This window comes from Corythoichthys intestinalis, chromosome 14 (genome assembly GCF_030265065.1).
Source record: "Corythoichthys intestinalis isolate RoL2023-P3 chromosome 14, ASM3026506v1, whole genome shotgun sequence".
NCBI lineage: Eukaryota > Metazoa > Chordata > Actinopteri > Syngnathiformes > Syngnathidae > Corythoichthys > Corythoichthys intestinalis.
The window spans coordinates 36,024,017-36,047,877 of NC_080408.1; the positions used below are offsets into that span (position 1 = coordinate 36,024,017).

At 40.0% G+C, this 23,861-nt stretch overlaps 1 protein-coding gene and 1 long non-coding RNA gene across 2 annotated transcripts in view; one reads left to right on the forward strand and one right to left on the reverse strand.

Moving 5' to 3' along the window:
- The window catches only part of aqp4 (aquaporin 4), a 91,771-nt gene that overhangs the window by 28,305 nt on the left and 39,605 nt on the right, over window positions 1–23,861 (reverse strand). The window lies entirely within an intron of this gene.
- On the forward strand, window positions 596–22,132 carry LOC130929901 (uncharacterized). The gene is made up of 3 exons (XR_009066969.1): window positions 596–677; window positions 3,583–3,663; window positions 21,164–22,132. It is a non-coding gene; the product is annotated as an uncharacterized LOC130929901 (long non-coding RNA).

The following is a 23,861-nucleotide window of genomic DNA, read 5'->3' on the forward strand; positions in this document are numbered from 1 at the left end:
CAGTTTATTTTATAGAGGGTTGCAAGAGCAAAAACTGCTTTTTCAGTCTTGTGTTTTCCGCCATATATCATTTTTCTTGGTAATGCGAATAATTTTTTGGAGAACCTCCTCAGAGCTAACTATAAAGGTGACTCATTATGTTTCTGGCATGTATGTGCATGGAAACTTGTCCATTTCTAAAGAAAGCATCGTGCTGCGTTCCCTTGCTGTGAAATAGTTGGAACTTCTAAATTTATCGAAAACATCAACTGAAGGACTGTAAACATTTTAAACTTTTGGAGACATTCCCATGGACTGTAAATGTGGATTAAAAGAAAAAGTGACATTCATCATATGCCATGTATCCAACATGTATTGTGTAGTTAATTATGTGCTCTTATAATTGTTTCTTTTAATTTCAGCGTGTAATTGAATCAGTCATACTCACAGCACTCTCAACCTACAGGCGTAGTCGATGCTATATTTTTTGGTATTTGTTCCACTTAAGAAATTTTTCCTTGCTAAATTGAAGCTATACTCGAATTTTGAAGCGAAGGCAGCAAATATATTTCGCAAGTCAGAAGCGCTAAGGGCGTATGCGTGAATACGTTAGCGAATGAAATCATGTTTTTGTCGTCATCACTACCGCCATTTCGTGATTCATGTTTCCCTTTTAAAGGCTCTGATTTCGTTATCAGGTGAGCTGAGACAAACACTCGCTAGCCCTTGACACCAATTTACGTTTTTTTAATCTGAAGGAGTCGGGTTTTCACACGAGTATAGATGTGTTGACCTGCGTCAGAAGTGCACCGCAACACAATCTTTACTACGTTTCGAAATCATCAGTCGAAGTAAAACATGATCGGGTACTGTATTGTCGGGTCAAACAGTTTCTAATCGATATGTTTGCTGTGAAATATGTTGTGCTTCCACCAAATAGAACGAAACGTAGTTTCACTTAACGGACGGTGTCTTTGGCCACTTCGTGGAATTATTAGGATCCCAGTAATGTTATCAAAAATAGGCAACAAAAATGAAAAATTAAAGGGAACCACGGATAAAAAGAGATAGTTCTTAAAAGATAAATGTTACTTCGAGTAATAATAATTTGATATTAAACCACTCTTAATGTTTTTGTTTTAATACATTTTGTAACATTTTTTAATCCAAAAATAAACTAGTAATTCGCCATTGTTGTTGACGTCGCAGGGCGGTGACGTCACAGGGTCAAGCTGCTGTACTTCAGTCACTCTAACTATGTAAGGTAGAGATTTAAATACACCACAAGGTGTCAATGGCGAGTTTTACATTAATAAGACATAAGACAATGAGTGCGTTTGGTCCCTCGACTGACGCGATAGCAGTTTTTTTTTTTTTTTTTTTTTTTTTTTTTTTTTAGACCGGGTCTATTGTGGTTGACGTTCGTTTGAGTGTTGTCTTCACTAAACTCCTGAAAATGGCTCCCAGCATCATAGTTTGTGTATTGTGACTAAATATTGCCATCCAGTGTATTTGTTTAGCTAAAGGAGTTGCTATATGTGTAATTTGCGCATCTATTATGATTGTGAATACCAGTTCTCTTTGCATTGTTGTGTTAACTGTGAGAATAGGGCCTCAGTAATACAGATTGAAGCACTTTTGTTCTTGGTAAGGGTGTAACGGTACATGGATTTGTATTGAACCATTTCGGTACGTGGTGCTCGGTTCGGAACGGAGGCGTACCGAACGAGTTTCTGACGTAATGTAACCCTTTAACTTACTTTTCGAGGCTGTGTGTCGATCGGGTTACAGTTTCTTGGTGTATATTATATTTACTCCGTCTTCTCTACTATAATGAGGACCAAAACGGTAGGACAGTATAACCCAGAAACGTCAACGGCGCGACAACGTGGCCGCCACAAGAACCCAGTGGAACGGAGCCGTTAAAGTCAATCAGCGAATGCACACCAGTCGCAGTGCGGCCGCGTGTTAGGCGCGTCCCAGAAGCGGCTCAGCACGACGCACACGAAAAGAACGTCAGAGTTAATATTTGATGCGAGACGCGACCCTCCTCCGTCAATACTACTACCGGTAGCTAGGATCGGGCAGACAGGAAGTCACTCGTGTGAAAATACGGTGGATCCGGTCGATCTTCAAACTAATATGCAATCGTAACCCACTTTTTGAGTCCATCATATCTCTTGAGTAGTAGATCGGGCACAGTTGACTTTGTTGATTTACTGCTGTCTTCTCTGTTGTAATAATAACCAACATGGCCCCGTGTTCAATACAAAACCCTACCACAACAAAACAAGTAGGAACTAATATTCACATAGGAACTAAAGTTATAAAACATAAAATATACAATATAAATGAATACTACATCACATTTGTAAAATATAAACACATAATAAAATAAATATTAGCTCATTTAAATAAAGTAAATTGAAATGAGCTAAAACACCTGTAATTAAGTAATAAAAATAATACACAGATCCTGCTTAAACAATTGAATTTATTAATTTCGGTGTGGCGCTTTAACTTGAGAAAATACACCAATAAAGCTTTTGAAAACCGTTCATAAGGGAAAAAAAAGATTCATTGAGGCATTTAATTTGTAAAATACATGTTAAAATCTTTGTCATTGGGATTGCTTTTCTCTTTAGCACAGGACTTCTTTTTTCTTCTTTCTTTCAGAAAGAAAGCTGACCAATACGTGGGGTCTGAAAGGCAAATTGTTGTTGGATTATCTTTAAATACCCGCTACTTTTTGAGCAGAATTCTAGCTTTGTATAGGCTAATGTTCCTATTGTTGAAAGCACAAAGGTGTGTAATAAACAACTAGCACATTTATATTTTGCATTTTGTTTTCTTACTGTACTGAAAATGAACCAAACCGTGACCTCAAAACCGAGGTACGTACCGAACCGAGATTTTTGTGTACCGTTACACCCCTACTTCTTGGTGACATTTTTTGAGAGGTATGAGTATTAGTTTTGTAGTATCTTCACTATATGATACTTATGTGTGTTGTGAAAGATATGCTGAAGCTTATGCCAATAAACGGCGCGGTCCGAGCTATGAATCTGAATGCCTGTATCCACTCTCCTGTCTCTCTCCCACTGTGGATTAAAGAAACTAGTGTCAGTCAAGGGAAAAAAACGCAATAATTGGCTTGATCCCTAATTAAAGTGAAACTCGCCATGAACACCTTGTGGCGTATTTGAATCACTACCTTACATAATTAAAGAGTGACACGTTTTTTTTTTTTTTTTTTTAAGAGTCACAGGTGGAATTCTGGCAGTTTGGCCCTGTGACGTCACCGCCCTGCGACGTCAACAACAATGGCTACCTACTCTTACAAATTGTATAAAAATGAAAACATCAAGAGGGGTTTCAATATCAAATTATAATAACTTGTAGTAACATTTATCTTTTAAGAACTACAAGTCTTTCTATCCGTTGATCCCTCTGACAAGTTAATTGGTAAACATTGCACAAAACTCGTCATCATTATTGATGCAACACCGATATTTATCTATATATTTAGCCTGGTTATCTTAAAATCACTTTACATGTATTTTGAAACGTTAACATTTTCATTATTGAATGTTTGTCTTCAAGGTGACTCAACACAGGTCTGGTGTTGCCTAAGCGCCTTCAATTGACTTGCTGCCACTCAGGTGTTTACTATGCAACCAACAGGTAACGAAACAATACTGCGGTCAAGCCAGCCTCCACTCGTAAAAACGAAGCCAAGTTAGCCGCCCCTCATTTGGATCATTGTTTGCATTATGTGGGGATGGCGTGGCTCAGTGGTAGAGTAGTTGTCCCCCAACCCAGAGGTTGTGGATTCGATTTCTCTGCCCTGATGAGCTCGCCTAAGTATCCTTGAGCAAGATACTGAACCCCACATTGCTCCTGGTGCTGCGTCACCAGTAGATAGATGGCAATGTAGTGTAAAGCGCTTTGAGCACCTTGAAAGGTGGAAAAGCGCTATACAAGTATAACACCATTAACACCATAACGGTAATGCAACGCCGTGGCTTCAGAGCGCAAGTCCCATTATTGAAAAAATTATACATATAAAAAAAAAAAAAAAGAGTTATTCAAGGACGGGTCCACTTTAAAGAGACACTGGAGCAAACCTACGACCAGAACTAAAGCATTATAATATAAAAATGATTTAGGAATTCCGAGTAAAACTACTGTAAAAATTGCTAGTTATTTCTGTCATTTTGCCTTATTTTAAAAATTTATTAAAGTCTGGAAGATATCCAAGGACACTTCTCACATATGCTAGACTAACCCGAGACACAAACTAAAGTACTCTGGTAAAATTCTGATGTCTCATTTCAAAATAAAAGTACTTTTAAAATTATCCAGTTTTGCTATCATTTCGCCTGATTTAAAAAAATAATCAAAAAAATCTGGGAGGTATCCAAGGACCGTTCCACTTCTAAGGTATACTAGACTAGGGGTCCCCATAGGCCGGGCCGCGGGCCAGTACCGGTCCGTGGCACATTTGCTACCGGGTCGCACGAAAATATTTTATTAACGACCGCATTCTGGCCGAATAAACTTTGGCCTGTGCCCCTGCTTAACACAGCAATATCCCTGGCTACTCTAGATATAGTATAGATTAGAATGTCGTCATAGAAATTAATTGATTGGACTGCAAGCAGTACATATTGTTTTGTATATATAATATATCTATGTGTCCTTGTTCTCCATAATAACGTATGACTTGGCCGCAGGCGCAGCACATTTGTTCCCCCACAAGAGCGAAAATGACTGGAAAACAGACGTTTTTGGAGAGATTTTTTTAAGGCGAAATGGGCACCTGACTAGCCAGAAGATGAGCCTGCAACCTCGAAGACCCACGAACTGCAAAGGAGTGAATTCGTGACACGTTTGTGAATAAACCGAGTGATTCGAGCATGTCTGTGCAACAGGAGGATCAGCTTGTAGAGATTGCAAATGACGGCGACCTTAAACGTATATTTGAGACGAAGTCATTTCGGAATATCCTGACAACGCTACGAGAACACTGAAAACTTTGCTACAATTTCCAACATCGCATTTTTTGAAGCGGGCTTCTTATTTAATGCTTAACGACACGGTAAAGGTGTTAACGGTGAGAGAGCGGTGTGCAGCTAACATGGCAGGATGTGTCTGAGAACTTTTCTACATGTCTATCCACGATCAAACGTAAGTTAATATTCCTTTCTTTAAAGAAAGTTTGTAGGGTTTACTTTGAATCGCTGCATTCGCGGCCATTTTTATTGTTACGCGCATGCCCAGAACCGCATAGTAGCAGTTTTTGATGGGTTACAAAATTTGTCAAAACACCGGTCCGTGAAAAAAAGACCCAAATCACACCGGTCCGTGGTGCAAAAAAGGTTGGGGACCCCTGTACCAGACCAGTGTTTTTCAACCGGTGTGCCGCGGCACACTGGTGTGCCGTGAGAGACCGTCAGATGTGCCACGAGAAATGATCTAATATCGCATTTATATATACTGTATATATATAATATATATATTGTAATGTCCGTAACTGTGTGAGGGCCCTTGAAGGGGCCATCAAACTGCAGAGTGGTCACGTAGCGGGAAGCGCGCAAAGAAGGAGGGAGGAGTGTCACTACCCGCGTGTGAGCGAAGTTAGCGGTCGCATGTTGTGGATCCCGCTGTTATTTTGTTTATTATTTTCCATTGTTGCCACAATAAAGTGGGATAGTAATCACCGACTCCTCTCTTTCTATTTCCCCATTCGGGGCTATTACAATATAATTTTTTTTTTTTTACGTCGTCGGGCGGAGTTGCAGGAGGAAGGAAGGAAGTACAGTGGGCAGAACAAGTATTTGATACACTGCCAATGGGTTTTCCCATTGACAGTGTATCAAATACACAATACATCAAATACTTGTTCTCCCCACTGTAGGTAGAATGTTCTCGATCGTGTGCAGATGAGCGAAGTATTCCTTGTGTCGCGTTCAAAGACTGCTCGGATTTCTAGCCATCAACGACCTTGCTGTACACGACAATGTGGACCCCAGCACGTGTACTGCACATCATTTGGTTAGACTCGTCATGATTCGATATATTCGAAAGTGTCCTTTCTATTATATACATATGTGACGACCGTCTAACCCCTCCCCCCCGTGTTTTATTCCAACACATTGTTGAGGACAGAAAGGTGGCTAATGGCTAAAAATCCGAGCAGTTCTTGAATGCGACACGAGGAGCTATCCATTCCAACAGCGCCATGGTACCACGCAAGCTTAAACGTCATCTCCAAACGAAACACCCGTCGCTTCAAAACAAATCGATGTACTATTTTGTTCACCTCTGTGAAAACACAGAGAAATACTTTTTTGATAAAAACTACAAAGGTAAATGAGAAAGCCTTCAAAGCCAGTTACCTTGTTGCTAATTTCAAAAAGTCCCCCACCGTGACAGAGACATTATTTAATGCTACCTGCCTGCAAAGCTATTGTCTGCGAGATGCTCGGCCCTGACTTGTTTAAAGACATTGCTCAAGTCCCCCTGTCTGATAATTCTTTGCTTTGTCAAGCCTAACTGCTAGTAAATAAAGTAAATAAATAAATAAAAACAGAAAGACTGAGAGCTGTTGAAGAATAAGGATATCGACTTTGTATTCATCTAAACAGGCTCAAGTTTCACACTGATTAAGTATACATTTTGAGAAATTATTTTATAATCAAATATACTGTACAGAAAATAATTTTGGAACATTTTTAGTTTGTGGTGTGCCGTGAGATTTTTTCCAATGTAAAAACGTGCCGTGTGTCAAAAAAGGTTGAAAAACACTGTACTAGACCAGTGTTTGGAACAAAAAATTTCCAAAAGTATTTTCTGTACAGTATATTTAATTATAAAACAATTTCTCAAAATGTATACTTATTCAGTGTGAAACTTGAGCCTGTTTAGATGAACACAGTCAATATCCTTATTCTTCAACCGCTCTCAGTCTCCGTTTTTATGTTATTTTTTTTATTGCAGTTAGGCTTGAAAAAGTTCAGAATTATCAGAAAGGGGGACTTGAGCAATGTCATTAACCACATCAGGGCCAAGCGTCTCGCAGACAATGGCTTTGCAGGCAGGTAGTGTTAATGTCTCAGTCATGGTGTGGGACTTTTTGGATTTAGCAACAAGGTAACTGGCTTTGAGGGCTTTCTCATTTACCTTTGTAGTTTTTATCAAAATGCCAGTTTTTCTTTGTTTTCATAAAAGCAAACAAAATAGTCCATCAACTTGTTTAGAAGCGACAGGTGTTTCGTTTGGAGAGGACGTTTAAACTTGCTTGGCACCATGGCGCTGTTTTTGGATTGCTGCTCGTGTCGCGTTCAAGAACTGCTCGGATTTTTAGCCATTAGCCACCTTGCTCTTCTCAAAAATGTGTTGGAATAAAACACAGGGGGATGATTGACGGTTGTCACATGGATATAATAGAAAGGACACTTTGGAGTACATCGACACTTGAGGAGTCCAACCAAATGATGTGCAGTAGACGTGCTGGGGTCCACATTGTTGCGGACAGCAAGGTCGTTGATGGCTAGAAATCCGAGCAGTTTTTGAACGTGACACGAGCGTTACTTCGCTCATCTGCACACGACCGAGAACTTTCTACCTACTTCCTTCCTTCTACTGCAACTCCGCCCGACGACGTAAAAATAACAATATTGTAATAGCCCCGAATGGGGAAATCGAAAGGAGAGGAGTCAGTGATTACTTTTTTGTGGCATCCGCAACATGCGACCGCGGACATGGCTCTCACGCCGTTCTCCCTGAGACTCCCTCCCTCCTTGCTTGCTTCCCGCTACGTCACCACTCTGCAGTCTGATGGCTCCTTCAAGGGACACACAGTTACGGACATTACAAATTTATGTATTATATACAGTGGGGAGAACAAGTATTTGATACACAGTCAATGGGAAAACCCATTGGCAGTGTAACAAATACTTGTTCTCCCCACTGTATATAAATGCGACATTAGATAATTTCTAGCGACACACCTGACGATCTCTCACGGCACGTGTGCTGCGGCACACAGGTTGAAAAACACTGTACTAGACTACCCCAAGACTCAAACTAAAGTACTTCTATGAAATTCTGATGTTCCATTTAAAAATAAAAGTAGTTTGAAAATTGCTCATTTTTGCTACCATTTCGGCTGATTTAAAAAAATAATTTAAAAAAATCTGGAAGATATCCATGGACCGTTCCACTTCTGAGGTATACTAGACCAACGCAAGACTCGAACTAAAGTACTCCGATGAAATTCTGATGTACCTTTTTAAAATAAAAGTACCTTGACAATTGCCCATTTTTGCTGTCATAAATTCCACTAAATGACCCTGAAAAAGCAAACCTGTGAAGTCAAAAACCATTTTAAGTGACTCCTTTTTGAAGCTCATCAAGAAAATGGCAAGAGTACAAAGAAGTAATCGGAGCAAAGGGTAGCCAATTTGAAGATACAAGAATGTTATACGTTTTTAGTTATTTCATCGATTTTCTTTGGGTTATTACGTAATTCCAAACATGTTCATTCATAGTTATATTACATTCAGTGAGAATTGACAATGTAAATAGTCATGAAAATAAAGAAAACCTGCAAATGAGAAGGTGATGTGAATGATGATGAATGACAAACGTTTGGCCTCTATATGTTTTGCGTGTATGTATGCTATGTATAATCATCCTCTTGGCTTTTAAACTTTCTAATCATTCCTCTTCTACTCACCTTTCCAGTCGAGGTCTCTACCGTCATCCTCTTTGCTCCTCTGCTCTGACTCCTACAGGTCAATAAAGGTGGTGGAGTAATTTTTATTAGCGTATAATTTAGGGCTGTCAAACGATTAAAACTCTTAATGGAGTTAATCACAGCTTAAAAATTAATAAATCGTAATTAATTGCAATTCAAACCATCTTTAAAAAAAATGCAAATTTTTCCCTGTAAATTATTGTTGGAATGGAAAGATAAGACACAACATATTTAATATACTGTTGTCATACTGTCAGTTTCCATGTTTTAGTGATGTGATGTGCAGTCACTCCCAGGTAATTAGTGTTACTCACCGAGGTCCAGTGGTCTCCTGTCATGGCGACATATTGCGCTTGAGTTAAAGTCTCCTCTTTCTTCTTTTTCTCGGTCTCATAGAGGCTGTAAATCCTATTCATTATTAGAGGTGGGAATCTTTGGGCACCTAACGATTCGATTATGATTCAGAGGCTCCGATTCGATTACAAATAGATTATTGATGCACCTCCCGCCCTCTGCTTTTAATGGTTTGTACATTAGTTCCAAAATTCAAAAATCCTCTCAGGCTAAACCAAACTACTATTTCAGTATCACATTAACAGTTAATAACAGTAAATAAAATACGCAAGTCCCCATTCTGTATAAGCAGCTTTAAACTACCGTATTGACCCGAATATAAGACGGCCCTGATTATAAGACGACCACCTCTTTTTCAACACTCAAGTTTGAAAAAAGACTTTTTGAACACCAACATATTTTTTATACTGAAAATAATTACAGTACATCTGAAACAAATGATTATAACAATATATTTGAGAGAAAAATCATGTTATTTTGCCTCATTCAAATCTTAATATCTGAACATTTATGTAAACTAAAGTGCAATCACATTCATAAATGAATGGCTTGTGGTTTTTGAAATGCAATTAAACCAATCTATTGTGATAAAACAACAAAATTGCAATAACTGCATTAACCATCAAAGGGAAGTCTAACTAACTAGTCTTGAAACAAATCTGAATAAGGAAAAACCTTGCAATAAAATAATTGCAAACTGGTTAAACTTGAGTAGCTGAGATCTGTCATGACAGAACATCGCTTCAATGATATCTGGCGCCATCTAGCGTCGCGAATGGGTATAATGTCTAGACCGCGAATATAAGACAACCCCCACTTTTTCAATCTTTTTTCTAGGCAAAAATGTCCGTTTTATATTCGGGCCAATACGGTACATCAATTAATTTAATGTTGTGAATCCACCGTTAAAGTTGTTAAAATTGCTCCCGCTATTCCATAATTTCCCTTCTGTCTACTTTCGACATGTCAAAATTTTAAAACTGTTTGATCATTTAAAGATAAATTCAAGTCAAGATTTTGCCGATTTAGGAGTATTTTAGATAAAAAGTTAATTAGGTTCGCTACAACAGAGCATTTTAGAGAAGTCTACCGTTTTAAAATGGCGGCTGTTTACTAGCCCCGTCAAATTTGTCATTTCGCATCTAGTTCTCTAATACATGTTCTAACACCGCCGGCATCTGTCATTTTGCATCTAGTTCTACATATACGTGATATCTACTGTAGCCGTATGTGGTTGTATGTTTCTAGCAACTGGGCGTTGATTGTAGCGGCTGTCTGCAGCAGTCAGGTGCTATTGTTTTTTTTTTTTTTTTTTATCTAGCGGCATGAGTTGGACATGATATTTACTCTCGGTCCGATCCACATTGTGTCCCGAAGACCGCGCTGACTATGATTTAGTTTCGCTTTACCTGGCATATTTTAATAATCAGAATTTGGATGTCTGTGAATCATTCTCGAATCTTCCACGGCCGATTCGCGAATAATCTAAGAATCGGAAATTTTGCACGCGTCTATTCATTATTGTGCCTCTTGCTGGTGGCTTGTAGGATGGATCGAGGGATGCTCCTCTCAAAGTCTTTGCGAGCCCCTTGTCTTCCACTATGCTGATCGGTCTGCAGTCCCTTGAAAGCCATTTGACAATTGTGTTTGTTAATTTTTTTTCGGAGGTAGATATGCTCATTGGTCTGCGTTCGGTTAAAGTAGTCTGCCGCAAGCCAGATGTAGCGCTAGAACTGGAAGCCCCAAGAAACGCATGCTTAGCATTCAGATGGTACTTTAGACTTGAATGGCTTCGGTGGAACTGGAACTCATTTTGGCAATGAGTGTAAATCACTATCTGTTTATTTATTGTTCCATCTATATTCTTTTTTTATTTGAATTCCCCACCCAGAGGGCCAACCTGCTTTTCTTCCATGTTTACATTTAACCGTTACCCACGCTGCTCACTGCACTTCTGAGTGGGATTATGGGATGCATGGGTCATTCCGCGCATGCGTTATATGTGTCAAATATTTTAACGTGATTAATTTAAAAGATGAATTACCGTCCGCGATAAATTTGACGGCACTAGTATAACTATGACTATCCACTGATGATATTCATACATGAATGTGCTAAGCTGAAAAACACATCTGATGCTCCAGAAGGACGTCCTCCCAAAGATAGTGGTAAAAAGAGTGCACACTTAACTCTACTAGGACCTTCAGAATGCATTTCAGACTAACTAGCTAGCAGCAGCTAAGTAGCAGCGTTATTTTATAGATGGAATGTAACTTTAGGTCGCAAAACAACAAAGGTAAAACGTGCACAGAGATTATCTGTAGTGTGTAAACCAGGTTTGTTAAACACGGAGCATTTGGTTTATTAATTACAGGGGACTTTCTGCTCTTAGCAGGGGGCTGGAGCTAACTAACATTTACTACCAGCAGTGATAAATACTAACTTTCTTCCATCCATCCATGTCCATCTTTCATCCATTTATCTACACTCTGCTCTTGTGTGTGTGCGGCAGAGGTACACTCACACACAACACAGGTACAAACTGCGAAATGGTCACACAGTAGTGTTGTATCGGTCGCGAACGATTCGTTCTTTTTGAACGAATTGTTTTGGTGAACGAGACCGAACTAATCATCATCTGCACTGATTCGTTCTATGAAGGTGGTGCTTGTTCGCTGCGTGGGAGGGCGTTGAGCAAGCGGCAGCGTCTTCTGACATCGCACACGACCAATCAGACGCCAGCCTCATCGCGGGCAGGGGAGGGAGCGGAAACAGAATCAGGGCGTCTGTCACTCACGTCCACGTGTGGCCAATAAGCAGCCAGCGTGCAGGCAGGGGGGCAAGACTGAGTTTTGTCACTTCCCGTTCAGTGACTCGGTCCTCCGGTTCCTGACCTAGCTTGCTGCTAACTTGATTTTCCAGTAATGACTATGCGGTGAACAAATCAGAAAATGAAAGGAAATGACTTTGTCACATATTTGTTAACGTGGAGCCTATCAAATGCTGCTCAGACAAAAACACCACACAACTCTAGCGAGCATGGTTTAGAGTAGTACTTTTCTCAACAAACTCGTGACTGCCTATGACGACATACTATCAAATTTACAGTAATTTAAAACACGGGTAGCTACGAGGCAAGCAAAAGCTGAGCTGCGGTCGCGTGACGGCAGTGAAGCGGGCAGAGAACTGTCACTATATGGAGGCTTCATGGCAGCGATATTTACCTCATACGTGCACAGAAAAAAATATTTAGTATGATCACCATAATACTGATTTGCAATGAAACTGTATATACATGTCAATTTTTTCCCGAGTGTTTTATTATTTTTTTTCGTGTCAGCGTGTCGGGTGTTGGTTGGTTTGACAAATTATGTCAATCCGCCCATCATGTGCTACTCAAGCGCCCAAAACAACGCACGCAGACACGGGAGATGTCGCAATATGTCTACATTTTTCTTAACAGACTAATGAGAGTAGAAAGGCGACATCGTAAAGAGCTAACAATTATTTCTCGTCAGCATTTGACGATCTCAGATGCGGGGACGACAGGGGAGCTGACCGGATTATTTTATTTATTAATACCAGTGCAAAAAACCAATATGATCACCATAATACTGATTTGCAATGAAACTGTATATACATGTAATTTTTTTCCGAGTGTTTTTTTTTTTTTTTCGTGTCAGGTGTTGGTTGGTTTGACAAATTATGTCAATCCGTCCATCATGTGCTACTCAAGCGCCCAAAAACAAAGCACGCGGACACGGGAGATGTCGCAATATGTCTACATTTTTCTTAACAGACTAATGAGAGTAGAAAGGCGACATCGTAAAGAGCAAACAATTATTTCTCGTCAGCATTTGACGAGCTGAGATGCGGGGACGACAGGGGAGCTGACCGGATTATTTTATTTATTAATACCAGTGCAAAAATTCAACACGATCATCTTAATACTAAAAAACAAAAATACAACAGAGCGAGATGTAAATATGATGTGTTGGTCGTTCCATATTCAGAAATTAAACTTTCGATGTATTTTTATTTTCGTGACAGCAAACATGCTGTATATGTGATTGTATGTGTGATCAAGAACCTGCTAAAGAAAGTCCGTGCGCCCCCGCCCCTTACTCCCCTCACAAAAGGAAAATGTTTAACCGTGTCCTAAATCGAAATGCAAGCACGAGCCATGACTTTGAGCCCATAGAACTAGGACAGACGACGCGGAAGTTCTCCCTCGCTTTTGCAGCAGCAGGAGGGAGACGAGGCTGTCTGTGTAAGCAGAATGATACCGCCTGTCACTCATTTCTGAAACTACGACGAGTGGTCAATGTGAAAGAGAGGGAGGGACCAAGCAATGTCACTTCCCGTTCAGTTATACTGCGAAGCGGTCTTTGGTGATTCGTTCGGCAACGTCACTTCCCGTTCAGTAACCGAACGATTCGTTTGGGCGGGGAGGGAGATGAGGGGGCCGAACGATTCGTTGAACGATTTGTTTGAACGAATCTTTTTACTGAACGAACCGGAATGGATTCGTTTACTCAAGTGAACGACAAATCTCGTCACTATCACACAGAAAACATGGACTGGATTTTCAATGATGTGGAAGTTTTCTATACGAACAAGTGGAATGGATTGGATATTGACGCACTGAAGGGGCTCGCTACCTTAGTCTATGAAGTGACGGTAAACTGACAGATTTATGATCATATTTAGGTTAATGATGACAGGTTATATGATTATTGATTTAAATTATTATTCTGGCAACTTGATCATATTTAGGTTAATAATGCCGGGTTATATGATTATTGATTGAAACTAATGTTCTGGCAACTTCATAGTGAATATGTCAGCATTTTTTTTTTTTTTTTGAATAAAACAACACCAAATTATTTTTGGGGGGGGGGGGCTTAAGAAAATTTTATATAAAACAACACCAACTCATTTTGGGGGGGCTCAAGAAAATTTTAGAGGGGCTTAAGCCCCTTAAAATAGGCCCAACGACGCCACTAAATATGAGAATAAGTGAATCTCCACTTGTGGCCGTGTTTTTCATTTTTGTTTTTCTTTTAATGCTCCCGCTTCAGTTCGCATCAAATTTATTGTTATTTTCTCCTAACTGGAAAATATGAGGTGTATACTTAAGGGAGGTATTTTTAGGCAACTACAGGACAATTGCTTTATATTCTTCATGACAAGAGAAAATCTTAGCTTTATTTTGACTGCACATTACGAAATTCACTGCAGTAAACAATAGAGAAGTAATATCAACAAGCAATTTTATTTCATTACATTTGACCTAAATCTTGTTCAGCTTGTCCTATTCAACAATCAAGCATGCAATAAGGCAATGATGGCCACCAGGCTTTTGCTGCTTTTTTTTTCTTCATTGATATGTAAATCCACGCACGTAAACATTAACAAACCACATAAATCATTATGAAGGCAGTCTTGCTGTGAAAGCTGCGAGGCATCACACACATCAGGGGAGGCCCTTCTTGACTAATTATTAATATTTTGCCGCAATTCTTTCGATTTGCATGCGTTTCAAGTGCAGTTTAGTTGCTTAATGTTTGTTGATACAGTGCACTTGTGTTTAATTAAGAGAACGGTGCTCACTTTCAAGTGAGGTCATTTTGTTTGTTGTGACTACTTACCTTGGACATTTTGGATAAATGTGATGAATGCTTATACTAATTAATCTACTTTTGCACAATTGTAAGACATACATATTTTCCAAGCAATTTTTCTGTTTGCATTAACGTGTTGAACTACTTAGATTGTTGGCTTATTTACGGGTGCTATGAAAACGGACAATTTGTAGTCTCTCAGTCGATAACAAAGAATAATTAGAAGATTAATAGAACACATGTAGCACAATCAATTGCATCTCCTCTCTAAACAAATACATGAGCATGCTATAACAACGTAGAATAACAGACACAGCTCAAGAGAAAGCCCAAATCGGCGGTCCTCTTTTGAATGACGAAACACTTTGAAGCCTGAAGGACGAAATAAGACAAATGGAGCCCTCAAAACATGGAAGTCTAATTTCACTATCAGGTTGACTTGTTAATTTGAGGCGTCATGTAATTTTCAGCTGATCATAATAAACACTTGTTTTTACGAAGAAGAGGATTAGTGATATAAATGTATAGCTTTTTAGGGGTCTATTTGCACAACAAAAGCAATGCAAGCAACTAACTCATTCAATTACATTGATAAAGATAGATCATTTGTTTCCCCCAAAATGTTGACCTGGGCTGCGTTTCAAAAACAGATTTTAGTCGCCGTCGCTCACTTGCCCTCAGCCCCTGCTATGACATTAGACGGAGGCCACTTTGATGGTGGAGGGAAAGTGGGGGGAGTGGGAGTGAAAGAGGTAAATGGAACACACTTGCCGTCGTTCACTCACAGGCCCGATAATTGTGGATCAACCAATGTTGTTGGAGTAGAGCTTCCTGCCTATTCCAAATCACAGGCATGTCATTTTACCGCGTAACTGCGAGGATAATTTGCGTTTTTTTTTTTTTTTTTGCACTCCGTTAATAGTACCTTCCCAAACCCAGAAGTGTGACGTAGGATTCGAGGAATAAAGAGTATCCCTGAGCAGAGAGAGGCACGGTGTAGTGATGAACAAAATACTTCATTTGTGTCCAAAACAAAGTACTGGAGCTTTCTCATTGGGGTAGTCAAATGGTCGTGAGGCGGTGAAGCTCAGGAAGGTGGCAGGTGTAAAATCCGACAAGGGGAAAACAAAGACAGGACCTAGGGCGAGCAAATATGTCTTGAGTCGGTGATCAGAGAATTCAATAAGGAATGCGAGATGCAACTGACGTAGAAACCAGACATGTTGATCAGGCGATGAGGTGGCGGCGTCCACTGCTTTTAAAGAAGGCTGATTGTCTTTGCCATCACCTGCGGCCGCGCCACCCATCTGACATCCAACACGTAATCAGAATAAAAACACTCACACCTGCCCGAGGTGGACCAAGGGTCAGGAGGGAGGGGCAGAGGCCCTAACAGTGACGTAAATCCCTGAACGCAACAGAAGACTATCCCAGGCATGCAAACTGGTTAGGGGTGAAAAAGGTGACAAAGTAACATGGACACACGGCATGCGCGGAAAAGTGCATTTCATAGTGCAACCAGAGACCTCTCGAATTAAACACAGTACATAATAATTTAACATATACAAGTCTAAATCTCTCATCCTGAAATCAGAACATATAAGACGCATTAAGTAGCAAATTATACAAAATCTAAATTATAAAATATACAGTATGTCCCATTTGCATTAAGCAGAGAACAGCTGTACAGCATAAAATATAAATTTACAGGTACAGTATAAATTCCATTCACTTAACTATTATGTGTTAGATAGATAGATAGATGGATAGAATAAAAAAAATACAAGTCTTCAAAAGCATTAACTGTAGTGATCATAACTTTATTTACATTCAACCAAAGCAATTAGTCCCATTGTCCTTAACTTCGATTGATAGGGCATCATACTGGATAAACAGAAGTACACCTGTAGGCTGTTTTATGAACGGGGGCGTGTACGAAGAGCGTGGGAATGGGTGTACTTTCAAATGCGACCTGTAGCGGAGCTCTCCGGTTTGATAAACTCTCGAATGCTGAACAAATGAAACGATCTCTACAACAAGGCAAAACTCTTCCCTTTCTGTAATTAGCAGAGAGTATAGAGGGGCCTTAAATAATTCGTTGTCAAAAATAACTGGTGACCATTCAGAACTTTACTAACAAAGCCCTGAATATGACTTGTATGCAAGGAACTAGTTCATCACTCTAGTTACCTCATTGCTCATGATTTAATTTTTTTTTTTTTTTAAATCGTTTGCAAGCGCTTTACAAAGGGGCCTTAAATAACTCGTCACAACGCCAAATGGCGACAATTCAGATCCCAACTGACGTTCGCTAACTTTACCAGCAAAGCCCTGTGTGAAAGGCGCTAGTTAGCCCCTCTGCTGTTAGAGCTACCTCGAGTAACTGCGTTCTACGAGGCGGTGAAATATCGAGGACTATCTGAAGTCAGTTATCAAGAAATTAAGCAAATACTTGTGTTATAGACACCATTACAAGCGCAGGAATTGAGTGAACGACACGATTGAATGATTTATGAAGACTATTATAGACCATCACTCAAACTTTTAGCTTTAAGAAGTTAAAAATTTTTGACATTAATCCCATACCTTGCCGCAATTTCCAACGAGTCCGGGCGAGAAGCTGGGATGGAGTGGGGTTCGGCCTCCTCATTGCTGATTGGTGATAACTGTCCTCCCGTCGCTTACCCTTGTCAGTTATTTGTTGTCACGAGAAGAGAGTGATAGTGATAGTTCTAGGTCATAGGACTAGAGTGTAGTTTTGAGCATGGACTACAGTGTGGAAGTTAATGGTTTCACTTGCTCGTTGAGATTCCCCCCTCCCCATTTTTTTCTCCTCGGTTCTACGTGATTCAGAAGAATGATCCATTTTGATTTCAAAACGGCGGATTTTCGCCGAGTTTGCATGCCTGGTATCCACAGTGAGCATAGCAGCAGCAGCAATGATATCAGTGATATTTCCACCCAAAGTAACAATTCAGGATCACTCTTTCGTGACGCTAACAATGGAAAAGTCTCCCAGGAAAAATTATCGACAATTAATCCTTATATGTTTAGCCTAAGGTGTCACATAACGACAATTTACTCGGCCCAGCAGACGTTGGTGATGACGCGTAGTTCGACACTTCACGAAAGGAAGCGTGGTAGGCATCTAGCATTGTGATTTCTCTCTGAACCAAAACAGACGAGTAGTAATATAGATCTAGTAATAAATGTATTGTATCGAATCAGTTTATAATGTAGCGGGCATATTTGCATGCATTCCTGAATGCACCGCGTGATTTATGGGAGTGAGAAAGTTGCGACGGAGCGAGACGTTTCCCAGTTGTTGCTGTTGTTGTGTTGTCGTTGCCTGTGCCAGAAAGCAGCAATGTTGTTCCCACAAGTTCCAAAAATAAAGAATTGCAACCTGACTAAGGGGGCGACTCTTTGTCGATGTTACAGTATCAAATTGACATAAATTGACCTCTGCCGTCTTATGACAGGCAAGCATCATCAAAAAAAAAGGTCGTGATCAAGTAATAAACGTATCAAATTGCCGGTAAGTGTCTACTTACGTCTTTGAAAAACCAAGGTTGTATCCTCCTGGGCTTTTAAACCTGTCTCGGACTCTTTCCCTTTTTTGTCACTCTTGAGTCTCTCCCTTTATTTTCCTCTCGTAGCCAAGACTCTGACATTGTAGTGCGCCACTGGACAAAAACAACTTGACATCCCAAATATTTTCTACTAAGGGCCTAAGATCACATTCCGTGATACATTCATTAACTGACTATTCTACAGGGTACCAATAAAAAATAAATCACCTTCGTTTGTACAAATATAGTTATAAAACTTAAGTTTTTTGTCACTCAAATAACGTAAGATCACAAGGCTGGCTCTAATCCATTGAGGCCGCTTTTTATTGCACGTAACTCAAGTATTTAGTTAACTCAAGTCTTTCCAACCTATACACATTGGCTAGATATCAAATATGTATCATTTTTGGGCGAACATTAGGAAGAAGCACGATTATAGTTTTTCCTCTATTCTGCCTTGAAGCCATATCAGTTGTGCCACTTTAGAGCTATCATGTCAACCGAACCATGCAGCGTAAAACTAGCCATAATGCTGACCTTATTATAGAGTATTCACTTGCTCATCGCTGCGCTCGCCAATATCATCACCTGCTGCGGATTTTGTTCCACCTCTCATTTAAGTTAATCTCTAAAAAATTTGACAGCTTCATAGCAAGTTTCCATAACAAGCACCACCACAAAGAATACTGAATGTTGCTCCTAAATTCTTGGATGGAATAAGCTACAGGATTCCAATACAGTAGAAACAAGAATAGAAATATAAGTAAAATAACCTTTAGTCTAAAAAAAAAAAATGTTAAAAATCAGTCAGACCTAAAGTGTTAATACCATATTTGTATGAAACTGCTTGATCTGAGGCTTGAATTTTAAACTCGTGTCACACGATTGAATTCAGTGTAATCTTTTGTGATGATGTGTTAGGGATAAACCTGTCCAAATTAGAGTTTGGAGCAGGTTGCAATCTGCCGCTCATTGGGCAAATATCATAAATTTCTTCCACAGCAACTAAGCAACTTGAAGTGATTTGTTAGTGACATTTCACTCATTGGGGGAACAAATTGTTTTGTTTTATGAGCTGGTGGGAGATAAATATACTGATGAGGAAATTCTGAGAAACTTGAAATTGCAGTTTCATTATGTGATCATTAATTATTACAGCCAGGGCTGTTAACAGACTTGCAGGCGCCCGGAGACAAGAGACCATTATAGCCCCCACCCCACCCCGCCACCTGCGTGTCATAACAACATAAGCAGTAATTTAACACTTTGCAAGCAATGACAGTGTAAATTTTCAAATTATTTAATTTGAGATGGACAGTTAAATTGAACAGACCGTAATTTGATGTGACACAATATAAACAAACAATTTCCACCTATTGTCCCATGTAGAATACAATACAACTGAGAGTGCTATACCTGCCTGCTAAGCAACAAAACAGTATAACATCCTGTGCCTGCCATCTTCACATCCCTGGGGTTATCATGCCCTCAAACAGAGATTCACCTAGATTTTTTTTTACAGCAAAGTCATTTATAACATAAGGGGTGCATTGTGCAAAAAAAAAAAAAAAAAAAAAAAAAAAAAAAGGAAAAAGTATATATTTGAAATATTTAATATGTTAAAGTTTTTAAGTATATATCGAGTAGAACATAATATTTTATCAGACAATGATTTAAATAAAAAAGAAATATATGAAGGTAAAGTAAAATAAATTAAGGGTCATTCAGGGGCCTCAGGGTCCCGAGGCCTGGATTAACATACCAGGTTGCCCCCGCCACCCCAACCCCCTCTGTTGACAGGCTTGATTACAGCTATTTTTTAAGTAAGGAAGAATGTGAAATTAAATGTGAAAGCTAAACTGAGAATGTGAAAGTGTTGAGTACACTAATAATCAGTTAATACATCCATCCATCTATCCATTATCTTCCACTTGCTCCGGGGTCGGGTCGCGGGGGCAGCAGCTTTAACAGGGAAGCCCAGACTTCCCTCTCCTCAGCCACTTCAACCAGCGCCTCTGGCGAGATCCCAAGGTGTTCCCAGGCCAGCCAAGAGACATTAGCCACGTTTACATGCTGACTTTTATTCATACCGATTCAAATCATTCCGAATGGAAATTTCAGATCAGCTGTTTACATGTCACTTCATCTATTCCGATCCAGCGTTTACATGTGTCTGCCTTTATTCCGAAAGGACGTTTGACAACTGCCGTCTGACATGCACAGATTAATCAAAACCAAGCGTCACGTTGCAAAACATGGAGATCGATCATCAGAGTGCTGCTGTTTTAACTTTAACCCACTTGTTGTGTTTGTGGGGTCGTATCCGCTTCTGCTGTTTTGCTCTTTTGCCCTGTAGTAGCCGGTTTTCAGCGTTTTCCACGGTTTCTAATCTGGTCAACGCTCCGGTCTATTCCGGCTTCGTGTAACCTCTCATGAATTTTTTAAAATAGTTCACTGTTCCTCGTTTTACGCCCGTCTAAGCGAGCAATTATATTCAATTCTTTTAAAGTTTGAATTAAATACAAACTTTGCCGCCGGACTCCAATTAGGTGCGCTGTGCTTGGAAGCCATGTTGCAAGTGACGTTACTTAGGTCACCAAGTGACGTCCCCACGTCAGTACGGAGCATGTGCAGAAAGAACGCAACCAGACACCATTCCGCTTCCCTGTTTACATGATATAATTTTACTTCTAATCGGTTTGGGAAAAGGAATATTCCACCCCTGTGAAACGGAATGAAATTCCATTCGGTTTGGGCCTGTTCATTCCAAATGAGGTGTTTATATGGAACACATTTATTCGGTTTGAACATCTAAACCGATTGTAATTGGAATATTTGGCTCCATGTAAACATGGCTATTGTCTCTCCAGCCTGTCCTGGGTCGTCCCCAGGGCCTCCCGCCGGTGGGACATGCCCGGAACACCTCTCCGGAGAGGCGTCCAGCAGGCATCTGAACCAGCACCTCAGCTGGCTCCTCTCAACGCGGAGGAGTTGCGGCTCAACGCCGAGTCCCTCCCGGATGACCAAGCTTCTCACCCTCTCTAAGGGAGAGCACCCTTTAGGAACTCCGGGCGGATCTCATCTACCCCCGGGGCCTTGCCACCGATGAGCTTTCCAACCGCCTCAGTGACTTCAACCCGAGAGATCGAAGAGCCCACCTCGGAGTCCCCAGACTCCGCTTCCTCAAAGGAAGGCGTGTCGGTGGAATTGAGGAGGGCTTCGAAGTATTCTCCCCACCGACTCACGACGTCCCGAGTCGAGGTCAGCAGTACACTATCTTCACTATACACAGTGTTAATGGTGCACTGCTTTCCTCTCCTCAGAAGCCGGATGGTGGACCAGAATTTCCTCGAAGCCGTCTGGAAGTCGTTTTCCATGGCCTCGCCGAATTCCTCCCATGTCCGAGTTTTTGCCTCAGTTAATACAGTACAACATTTTCTCTGGCTGGTTTGTCTCATTTAAAATTCAATTTACTATAGGTAAACTCAACTGCTTGCAATGTTTTGAGTGATGCAGAGAGACTACTGGCTTTTTTAATGTTAATTTGGATGCCATTTACGTCAACAGTCGAATGAATTGGCGCTCTATCACCCCCAGTGGATTTTTTTTTTTTTAGCTATGTTGTCTAAGCTCCATATACCATAACTGAGAAAAACACTGGGGAACACATATCTCTCTAGAATACAGGTTGATCAAAAAATGTGCCAAAATCATTAGTATGAAAAACATTTCAAAAACTGGCTTGTACACTTGTACAGGTTTTATTTTGTACAGGTTTTATTTTGTTTTACAAGTGCGTACAGGTAAAATTAAGCCGATAAGAGGACCCCCTTCCCCCTTTTATTTATTTTTTGTTCAAATCTGTCTGTTAAAGGCAGGAATTTAAGCACTACTTGTTTTGGTGTTGCAAATGGTTAATGAGTGTGTGCGTGGAGTGGGTGTGTCACTGTCACTCTGTCACCTAATTAATATCACCTGTGACTACCTGGGAAGGTTTGATTGAGGTAGGAAGAGAGGAAACAGGGTGCCAATTTTCTGTTGACCGCTAGTATTCCATCCGATCGTATTAGATTCGCTCGAATTCATACGCTCATATTTGGTATGTTTATGTTTGGTTCACTCGGTTTTGTATGTCTTTAAGTCTACACGATCACAGTGCACACTTTTGCAATACAGTGTATGTAGTAGACAAACGTGTTATTCATTGAGCGAATGGGAAAGTGACAAAATTAAACTACAGTAGTCATGTGATCAAAGTTCATGATACACATGCGTAGCCCTGTTGCGATAACAAATTTTAATGTGCGATAATTTATCTCATAAATTATTGCGATATGCGATATTATTGCTTCCCCAATTTTTTTTTTTAAACCAATTTACAATAACACAGTGAGAATACTGTATATATTAATAGATCAAGTACAACTATTTAAACGCGATAAATGTTTACTCTTAAATTCAAAAATACTTTTTAAGAAATCACAACTAAAAACAACAACAAAAAAATAAAATTGCACTTCATAACTTAAGCATTTAGGCAAATGAAAACTTTTCCCCTCATAGCTTCTGCTATGGTGTTCCACAGGGATGCAACGATACAGTTAAGTCACGGCTCGGTACGATTTTCGAAACGGGGGACATGATTTTCGATTCGATTCAATACATTTAATGCTCTGGGGAAAAAAAAAACCTATTGTATTTTTTTTTTTTTTTTTTTTTGCTAACGAGCTAAAATTAAATTGCCACCATACAAACATGCATTTTAGTGCATAATATTGATGTGCTTACTTCTTACTGATCTGAAGAAATTTTGTATAAAAATGCTGAGAACAATCTTTACAGTCTGTAAAGTGAGAAGGGGCACACTGTTGATTGCTACAGCTCTCTTAGCAGCTAGGTTTACTACATGAGCAACATATCTTATTTGTGGTCTGAATCCATCTGTGTCACGTACTGAATTAACAATATTTGCAGCATTATCTATAGTCACTGGTATGGATTGATATGGCCTGCTTAACTCCCATTCAGTCATGGCGGTTTAGAATTCATCGATGTAGTAGATGGACTACGTGTCCAATAATCACTCTGGGCTCACGTAGCCAATGGCATGGGATGTAGCACATCTAGTTTGCATTTCATGATATCTAGTGTGTGCGCGCATAAAAAAAGTTAGCAAACGCCACAGATGTCACGTCTGTTCATTACTGCACAACACCAGCATATGACAATCGACTTTCATAAACAGGATGAATTTGAAGCACAGTGCTCTTAATTTGCCACTCAATGTCCATTCAGCTGTCCGTTGTCAAAGCGAGGTTGTTCGTAGCAGCCAAGTCGGTAACAATGTTTTGGTGGACTTCGTTGTAAATATCCGGAAGCGCACGCAACAGTGATGTATTTTTGTTCATGTGATGCGGGAGTGAGAAAGAGACGGTTTACTGAGAGCCACAGGTTAAGGAATTGTTCGCGCCATGTGTTAATAAAAACAAAAGTTGTCAGCACGTCGTGTGTTTGATATCATTGCCAGAAAAACACACTTAATAGGACACCTTGCAGCTTCCTTTTCAA